The sequence below is a fragment of the Armigeres subalbatus genome, unplaced genomic scaffold, assembly GCF_024139115.2.
Source record: "Armigeres subalbatus isolate Guangzhou_Male unplaced genomic scaffold, GZ_Asu_2 Contig435, whole genome shotgun sequence".
In the NCBI taxonomy this organism is placed as follows: domain Eukaryota; kingdom Metazoa; phylum Arthropoda; class Insecta; order Diptera; family Culicidae; genus Armigeres; species Armigeres subalbatus.
Genome location: NW_026943189.1, coordinates 677,762 through 688,477, shown reverse-complemented (window position 1 = coordinate 688,477; position 10,716 = coordinate 677,762).

Genomic DNA, 10,716 nt, shown 5'->3' with positions numbered 1-10,716 from the left:
TTGTAAACAAAGAACCAACATCATTAATAGGTAGGTGAAAGTTTCCGCTACCTGTTGATGATGTTGATTTGCGTGGGAGATCAGATTCGTCAAATCGTCGTTTGAATCTTTGTTTACAAAAGCAGATAAGTTGTTTTGAAAATTTTGTCTTTATATACAGTCGCTGCAGAACCTAATTAAGTGGTTAGAAGCAGAATGAACAATTTATTCTAGAAGTCATATTTTTCTACATATGTCAAGAATAAGCATTGCCTACTAGGCACTAAATAGAATTGTAGTTGCCGCGTTGCTGCGCTCCATCATGACGGGATGCTATATCTTGGAGTTTAGTAGAGTCGCTGCCTAGCTTCCATCACTCCTCCTCAACGGATGAACTCCACCTGCTTCCCTTCCCTGGTCAGGGGCTTTATCAGCATATCGACCACCATTTCATCTGTAGAACAGTACTGCATCCGGATCATCCCATCCCCCTTTAGTTGGTACACGAAATGGTATTTTGTGTCCACGTGTTTGAGCGGTTGGTGGGACGTCCGGACCAGGCATTGAAAGCGTGAGTGAAGCGGACGAGCATTGATCTAATTCAATCATTGCATCCTACGCCAGCGAGTGAATAGCCTTGCTCAGATACCAAACAACGATTATGAGCGATCGTTGCTGCGTAACCAACGAGCAACAGAGTTCGCCAAGCCAAACTTGGTATGGTACGCTTGTAAATGAAAATAAAAATGAAAATGATAAAACTAAAACATCAAAACACATCAGGTGTTCTGCTTTATTCACTCTACTTGCAAGTTGCTGGGATGGAGGAGAGAAAGTATCAAAGCCTCCCATGCAATGTATCAGAGTTCCATTCTCATAGCGGACTAAATTTTCCTAATGCCTGAAAATATTTTTCTAACAGCGTGTGGCAACAACACTCATTGTTAGGTTACCAGGTGATTTGCCTCGCTCAGTTGTCTCCCATTGGTGAGCGATGAAGATCTTTGAAGATCTTTGAATAAGGTACCAATGGAAACCATAAGTTTGCCTTATGAAATTCATAGCTGTTTATTGTGTAAAATTATCATAAGGCTTTCTTATGAAGAAGCCTTGTTCATTTCAACGTTCATTCTACTGACAGCTGCCAAATAAAAATGGCGTGCTTCCACCAAAATTTTTATTGAAGCAAATCTCTTTTATTATGTTCTCGAAGTATCTACACAAACGTACTGAACAAAACTGAAGTGATCATTTCACAATTATCAATTGTTATTCCTGGCTAAATAATTCATTAAAGTGCACCGAGTGTACCACATCTTGAATAACAATCAACTGTAGTGTGCTGCCAGTACAGGATCCAGCGATCAATTTGAAGACACGCTTGAAGTTGCTTTCAACCTGCCTGATCGATGATTTCCCACGTCATCAGTGTGAGTATGTTTTGATTAGACTCACAACAACTTTATAATAATCAATTGTTGAATTTTCTAATATCCATTTCAGTGAAATTATGATCAACCTGCACTACCAGAACTCAAGGATGGCCAACTATTTATCTGGAAGCAACAGCCTGGGTCATGAATCAATTGGATCGAAATTCCTCCGAAAATAAAAACAACTCTATGAGTCACGCTGCTATGCCTTTTCCCCACGGTTTAGTATGTCCTCTACTGTGCCAAGTCTGCATACAGGCTCAAAACGTTCAGTTTCTTAGCCATATAGTGCGAGTTGCATACGATAAAACCGAACAGACAATACGAGAAAGTGACTTCTGTCAGGTTTCGGAGAAAATCGCCAAGGTAATATCTTGTAATTTTTTTAAATGCATCTTCTTCTTCTTATTGGCACATCCCCACACTGGGGCAGAGCCGCCTCGCAGCTTAGTGTGAGCTTAGTCTTCATTAAGCACTTCCACAGTTATTAACTGCGAGGTTTCTAAACCAGGTTACCATTTTTGCATTCGTATCCAGCTTTTCGCGCATGGTAATGGCGGCTCTGTGGGTTTAAAAGTGTACCCGTCCCTGTACTTCTTTGACATCTGGCTTGGGTTTGACATTTCGTTTTCCTCCTGTTCCAGGATGAGGGGAAAGGGTATTCGAAATGTCAAACCCAAGTCAGATGTCAAAGAAGTACAGGGACGGAAAATCACAGAGCCGCCATTACCGAGCGCGAAAAGCTGGATTACCATGAGGCTAGCACGATGATACTTGTATGCCCAGGGAAGTCAAGACAATTTCCAATCCGAAAAATGCCTAGACCGGCACCGGGAATCGAACCCAGTCACCCTCAGCATGGTCTTGCTTCGTAGCCGCGCGTCTTACCGCACGGTTATAGAGGGCCCCATACATATATAAAAAAAACTACATAGCCTTACATTAAGCTTGTTGTCGTTGAATAGCAGCAGCAGCTCGGACGATATCGAGAAGGAAACTCTGGTACAGCAACCGTTCGCTAACTGGGCTAAAACACCAGCCCAGTTAACGAACGCCGCTTTTTAACTGGGCTGACGAGGGAATACGCGATGCATTGTTGTGATCGTGTTTTACATGAAGCTTAAGAAATATTCCATTCAGAGTCCTCTCGTCACCGAGTCTTTGTTGTTATTTTTTGATAGATAACTGCTTTTTAACTGGGCTTTGGCCAAGTTCGATCCCCTATCCTCGCCAACAAAAGATGTTCCGGACAGCGACGACAGTGACAATCTTTATCTGGTAACTAAAATATCTTTTGTCAAAACTCATATGAGTCCGCTTCGGTGTAAAATTTCAACCACGGTGGGAAAATAACCATAAAACAGTCAAATTTTACCTAAAAGTTAAACGAAACGGTGGAATGGTTCACAGCCTAAGTTGGTGCACCGTGAAACTCATCTACCCAAAATGAAGTTCAAACAACTCAAAATTAAGTACAATTAACTTAATTTGGTGGGGGAACCCAATTTTGAGTTGGATGGCCCAACTCGGATTTGAGTAGTTTCCGTTTGATCCCGTGTGAAAAAGTACCTAAAAATTAAGTTGTTTTCACCTAATGTTAAGTTCACATAAGTATAAACAACCTAAATTTGAGTTCAACCCCTGTAACCTATAGCGTTGGTTTCCCCCATCGAATAGCTATCGTTGGGTGGTTTTCTTTCTCTGTTTGTGATATCAAAGGATTGAATGAAAGAGATGCCAGATCGAAAACAACTCAAAATTTGGGTTGTTTGATCTACCCGTGTGCCGTATACGCCGACAATATTTTCCGGCCTTCCGAAAACCTTGCAAAAACTACCGATTTTTTTACAGTTAAGCTACACTGAAAACCAAAACTACCCAAAAGTGGGTTGTTTGCACTCAAAACCGTGGTTTGGGCCAATAACCCAAATTTGAGTAAAATGACTTTTCTGGCACTAGGTAGTTTGCCTTTAATCCCATGTAAACAATTTACCCAAAGCTGAGTTTAATTTATCCAAAGCGGACCTTAATCAACCCAAAATAGAGAATATTGAATTTACTCAAATTTGGGTTATTGAGCTGAGCAACCTCGGTGAGGTGTTTGCATCTTGCTCTAGTTTTGATGCGTTTGGGCTGCGAAATGGTGAGTTGACATCCAGGAAGGAGCGCCTAACATAGCTCTGGTCCTCACAAGTTCCAATACTCACGCTTCCATGGGTCTTCCGATGAAGACTGACCACCAGCTAAGGGTTGCGTACTTAGCTGGTAGTGCAGCCTGCCCGAATAAAAAATACAGTAGAATAACAATACAATTTATTGTAACACTACTATTAATAACATTAAATTGACAATAGATTATATTGTAAATGAACCCATAGAAATACATTAGAATGCATTGTTATGAACCATTCACTCAAATGTAAATGAAGTTTTCGCAATAGAATGTACGGGTTGTTAAGTATCGTAACAATACAAAATCTGATATTTTTCCATACATTTTTTTCGTCACACAATAGAGTGTATGGTTAATGTACTGTTGAAATATCCGATAAAAACTGTTCAAAATACATTGGATTGTATTGTATTTGTATAGTAAAACAATACGATTTTTGATTTCTCAATTGTGACAGCTTTACTGTTCAACAATGCAATTTAAAGGGAAAAAATACATATTTGGCGCTTTGAGGCAAGTATTGTTATATAGTTTATATGCAATGTAAAGAATCGTTTCAAAAGTTATCAATGTATGAATCTTATGTACGAAAATGTTTCAAAAACAATTGCAAGTATTGTTACATTAGAGAAATATGTTGATGTATTGTATCCTCAGTGTGGATACAATCTGTGTAACCATCAAGAAACAATATATCCTATTGTATACCGTACATTGTATGGTAATTCAATTGTTTTCACTATTGAACCAATAGTACATTTTTATCCGGGTGGGCACTGTTGTCCTTCTGACATCAGCTAGAGTGAGAGGGTGCGTACTGTGGGGTCTGCCTAGGATGTGGTGGGGTTCGACAGTGGGCTCTGTTGAACTTCTATAAAAAGCTGCATGTGTCCCCAAGCAGGCCCTATCAAAGCGACCGTGTGCCGCTCAAAGCGCACTAGCCTAGTCCTGGTGTTGGGTGGGACTTTAAACAAATTTGACCCGACTGATCGAGCGTCTGTCCACCAAGGAGGTGCGGCTCCAACAGCGTCTGTTCTGGCATCCAGCGACTGAGTATGAAATGCTATTCCCCGGAAGCTATACCTAAGATGGCAGCCCCATCCCGGTGGATAGGGAACCTTGGGCCAACAACCTACTGTTCCCGAAACATCAATTTGTTCAAGAATCCGATAATGAAAGAATACGGACTGATTTTACGGCGACGACTCTTAGCGCGAAACAACGGACACGAATAGGAACATGGAACGTTTTAACCCTAGCCCAGCAGGGTAAATTGGCACAACTTGCCAATGAGGCACGCCGCATGAAGCTTGAGATCCTGGGACTGAGTGAAGTCCGTTGGCCAAACTTTGGAGAACACAGAACGCCGTCGGGACAAGTTCTGCTATACTCTGGTTTACGAGGTGAACACGCTCCCCGGCATCGCGGAGTTGGCTTCCTACTAAGCGCTCAGGCACACTCTGCGCTTATGAAGTGGGAACCTATAAGTGAAAGGATAATCGTTGCCAGATTTAGAACACGGGTCCGAAACCTTACTATAATCCAATGTTATGCGCCAACCGATGCTGCCGATCTGCAAGACAAAGAGAACTTCTACAGTCAACTCAATGCCGTCGTAGATAGAATTCCGAAGGGTGATATCAAGATCTGTTTGGGCGACTTCAATGCGAAGATCGGATCCGACAACTCGAACCATGAGCGCATTATGGGAGGCCATGGTCTCGGAGAAATGAGCGAAAACGGAGAGCTGTTCGCAGAATTTTGTGGTAATAACGACATGATGATCGGGGATCGCTCTTCCCTCATCGACCGGTTCACAAGGTCACGTGGGTCTCCCGTGACGGCTTTACAGAAAATCAAATCGACCACATCTGCATCAGCCGAAAATGGAAACGGAGCCTTCTTGATGTACGGAATAAACGTAGTGCCGATATCGCGTCTGATCATCACCTCCTCATCGGCGAAATACGCCTGCGCATTGCGCGGATTCGTCGGCAGGAGGAAAGAGTTGGACGACGATTCAACACACGCCGACTGGAAGATGCCACGGTGAAACGGTCCTTCGTTGAAGAACTGGAGACGCGTGCTGCAGATATTCCGGAAGGTGGCAGCGTGGAAGACCAATGGACCGCCATCAAGAATGCCTTCATCGCCACCAGCGAGAACAATGTGGGTGAACTACGCAGCCAGAGAAAACAATGGATCACCGATGAGACCTGGAGGAAGATAGAGGAGCGAAGAGAAGCCAAAGCCGCGATAGAGCGATCGAAAACCAGAGGAGCCAAAGTCTTAGCCCGTCAACGATACACGGCTCTTGAGAAGGAAGTAAAACGCTCATGTCGACGGGACAAGCGAGCGTGGGCAGACTCTCTGGCCGACGAAGGAGAGAGAGCCGCCGCAACCGGGGACATTCGCCTCCGCTACGATATCTCACGACGCTTAAGCGGGGCGAAGATGAATGCAACGATGCCTGTGAAAGACGCGAATGATCAGTTATTGACCGACCCAACTGACCAGCTGAAACGCTGGTTCGAGCACTTCGAACAACTTTTTCAAGTGCCAACCAGGCCATCACCACCTCGGCATGATCTGCCTAGGATCCGACGTATAACACGTGTCAATACCGAAGCTCCATCACTGCTAGAGATTCAAACAGCCATCCAAAGCATGAAATCGAATAAAGCCCCAGGGGTCGACCGCATATCAGCCGAGATGCTCAAAGCTGACCCCATGACATCCGCTCAACTACTGCATCGTTTATTTCGTAATATCTGGGACACCGCAACTTTCCCGGTCGACTGGATGCAAGGTATCTTAGTGAAGGTGCCCAAAAGGGTGACCTGACTGTATGCGATAACTGGCGAGGCATTATGTTGCTGTGTACCGTTCTCAAAGTTCTGTGCAAAATTATCCTAGCCCGGATTCAGGAGAAGATCGATGCGACTCTCCGGCGGCAGCAAGCCGGATTCCGTGCCGGAAGATCCTGTGTGGACCATATTGTCACGCTCCGCATCATATTGGAGCAGGTCAACGAATTCCAAGAGTCCCTTTACTTGGTATTCATTGACTACGAAAAGCTTTCGACCGTCTCAATCACGAGAATATGTGGGGCGCCCTGAGACGCAAGGGGTTCCTGAGAAAATCATCGGCCTCATCGAAGCACAGTACGAGGCCTTTTCGTGTAGAGTGCTGCACAATGGGGTCCTGTCCGACCCTATCCGGGTCGTAGCTGGTGTGAGGCAAGGATGTATTCTATCACCGTTACTGTTCCTCATCGTAATCGATGAGATTCTGGTAGATGCGATTGACCGTGAACCAAACCGCGGGCTGTTATGGCAGCCTATAACCATGGAGCACCTAAACGACTTCGAATTGGCGGATGACGTTGCACTACTCGCGCAACGGCGCTCTGATATGCAGAGTAAGCTCAACGACCTTGCCGATCGCTCCTCCTCGGCAGGTTTAGTCATCAACGTCAACAAACCCAAATCGTTGGATGTAAACACGGTGACTCCTTCCAGTTTCACAGTAGCCGGGCAACCAGTGGAGAATGTTGAAAGCTTCCAATATCTTGGTAGCCAAATGGCGTCAGACGGCGGTACCAAGATCGACATAGGCGCACGGATCAAGAAAGCAAGGGCTGCCTTTGCGAGTTTAAGAAATATCTGGAAAAACAGGCAGATAAGTGAACGCACCAAAATACGAATTTTCAACTCTAACGTGAAATCTGTGCTGTTATACGCTAGCGAAACATGGTGTGTATCAGTGGAGAACACTCAACGGCTGCAGGTGTTCATTAACAGATGCCTGCGGTATATAATTCGGGCCTGGTGGCCTCACAACTGTGTGGGATACCGAAAGTGTCCCTGGTGATATAAAGTAACTTCAGTCAAAGGTTGTGCTATAAGTGTTGAGTGAGCACTCTGTAAATGCTACTGGGAGCACTGCAAGCACCACTTAACATACTACAAGCGTGCAGAGGCTGACGTCTCGGCCTCATTCATTCACGGGGTTTCGAGTAGCAAGGTTGTGGCAGTGGAGCGGTTCTTCCCAGCTGGAAATAGGTTTCACAAATGGCGATCCTGCCAGCCTTTTCTTGAAAAAAAAATCCAAAGAAAAGTTGAATTACCTGGCTAGTTTATAAGATAGTGGAAGAACCGCTCCTCGCACAACATAAAACGTCGCGGTGCGTTTCCGTGCAATCGAGTTGTTTGTGCTTTTTTTTTTTTCATCGAAGTACATCGAGGTGAGTGTAAACAACAGCCTTTTCCGGGAATGGTTTCCAATAATTCTAGAGTGCTTTGAGAATAGGTCGTATGTGCAAAAGAGAGTCTCTCTTTGCCTCCATTCTCTTTCGATTATTACAGATCTATAATAAAGTTTACTTCAGATTTCTTGGCAGATATCTAAAGATTATAGTTTTGTCTAGCGTTCTGAAGTGAAAATGTGGCAAAATATGCAAAACTAGCTTATGTACAAGCGAAAGAGAGCGTGAACAAAGAGAGCCTCTCTTTTGCACATACGACCTATTCTCAAAGCAATCTAGAATTAGTCCAGGAGCGTGGCGATTAAGCGGAATAGAAGCGGAGTTTCGTAACCTGTTAGTTAGAGTTTGGATCATTTTATCAAGTGAATTCAACGGTTTCTTTGCGATGTTGTTGTTTTGCAGACGAGCCGTTTTAGGTCGTTGCGCAAATGTCACATCGCGAAGGAAAGGGAAACAGTGCTGGTTGTTTTGCTAAGGCAAATGTCGCACTGACGGCTTCCCTGTTCGATGTTGTTGTTTTGCAGACGAGCCGCTTTAGGTCGTTGCGCAAATGTCACATCGCGAAGGAAAGGGAAACAGTGCTGGTTGTTTTGCTAAGGCAAATGTCGCACTGACGGCTTCCCTGTTCGATGTTGTTGTTTTGCAGACGAGCCGCTTTAGGTCGTTGTGCAAATGTCACATCGCGAAGGAAAGGGAAACAGTGCTGGTTGTTTTGCTAAGGCAAATGTCGCACTGACGGCTTCCCTGTTCGATGTTGTTGTTTTGCAGACGAGCCGCTTTAGGTCGTTGCGCAAATGTCACATCGCGAAGGAAAGGGAAACAGTGCTGGTTGTTTTGCTAAGGCAAATGTCGCACTGACGGCTTCCCTGTTCGATGTTGTTGTTTTGCAGACGAGCCGCTTTAGGTCGTTGCGCAAATGTCACATCGCGAAGGAAAGGGAAACAGTGCTGGTTGTTTTGCTAAGGCAAATGTCGCACTGACGGCTTCCCTGTTCGATGTTGTTGTTTTGCAGACGAGCCGCTTTAGGTCGTTGCGCAAATGTCACATAGCGAAGGAAAGGGAAACAGTGCTGGTTGTTTTGCTAAGGCAAATGTCGCACTGACGGCTTCCCTGTTCGATGTTGTTGTTTTGCAGACGAGCCGCTTCAGGTCGTTGTGCAAATGTCACATCGCGAAGGAAGGGGAAACAGTGCTGGTTGTTTTGCTAAGGCAAATGTCGCACTGACGGCTTCCCTGTTCGATGTTGTTGTTTTGCAGCCGAGCCGTTTTAGGTCGTTGCGCAAATGTCGCATCGTGAAGAAAAGAGAAACAGTATAGGTTGTTTTGCTAAGGCAAATGGCGCTCTTACGGATTCCCTGTTTAATGTTGTTTTGTACACGAGCCGCTTAAAGTCGTTACGCAAATGTTACATTACAGGCTATTGAACAACAAGCAATGTATAAAAAAAATTCTGTACCATTTTTCGTGAAAGATTTTGCTCAGCTGCACAAATGTTTCATCGCAATTAAAAAGAACTGCAGTAAGTATTTGAAGTGAGGGTCACATGATCTTTCCCAGAATATTGTTCTTGTTAGTTTTATACTAAAAAATAGCTTTGATGAAGAAGCACTAAGTAGTAAGCACTAGTCAGAACTACTACAAATTAGTCCAAGCTGCCTTATTGAACATGACAAATATCCATATTATTACATTATATTGAAATGTATTGCCATTCATCGGGCTCGGTATCTCGATGGAAAATGTTTTTACTTTGTATTATGTATGTGTGAGTATTCTGAACAATTGAATGGTATACATCATACTTAAGTTATTTAAGCTATCAATATTTATTGATTTTATTTTGCCGAATATTGTCTTAAATGCCGAAAGCGCTTACACTACATTAAATGCACTAAACTGCAAAATTTCAACGTTAACTCGTTGTTGGACAATTATGATGTCCTTGATTTGTACGCCTGCCGATAAAATTCTCTTACTTATGCAATAATTACGAATTATTTCAGATAAATCTCCATGTGCCGAGTGTTCGGAATGAGTCTGTTCGGGATTTGAGTCCAAACGGTATATGTGTAGTGATAAAAAACCCTTCGATCTTTTTTTCTTCTCGGAGTAGAGGAAGGATGTGGGATACCGAAAGTGTCCCTGGTGATATAAAGTAACTTCAGTCAAAGGTTGTGCTATAAGTGTTGAGTGAGCACTCTGTAAATGCTACTGGGAGCACTGCAAGCACCACTTAACATACTACAAGCGTGCAGAGGCTGACGTCTCGGCCTCATTCATTCACGGGGTTTCGAGTAGCAAGGTTGTGGCAGTGGAGCGGTTCTTCCCAGCTGGAAATAGGTTTCACAAACTGGATCTCAAACAACGAGCTCCATCGTCGTTGTCACCAGAGGCCGATAACAACAGAAATTCGGGATCGGAAGTGGGGCTGGGTCGGCCACACTCTACGTAGGGGCGGAAACGAAATCTGTAAGCAAGCATTAGACTGGAACCCAGCGGGACATCGCAGCAGAGGCAGACCCAGAGGCTCATGGCGGAGAAGCCTCAATAAAGAAATAAAAGAAGTCGACCGAAATCTAACCTGGCAACAGGTTAAAGCGATAGCCGGGCATCGCTCAGGATGGAGATCTTTCAAGTCGGCCCTTTGCACCACCGGAGGTGTACAGGATCCATAAGTAAGTAAGTAAGTCTAGTTTTGATAGCAATCATGGGAAGGAAAGGGAAAACTACCCAAATTTGGGTAAATTTTCTCTGCGATATTCTCATGAGTGCGTACACGGACAGATAAATCAACCCAAACTTTGAGTTCAATATACGCACTATTGAGAATATCGCAGAAAAAATTTACCCAAATTTGGGTAGTTT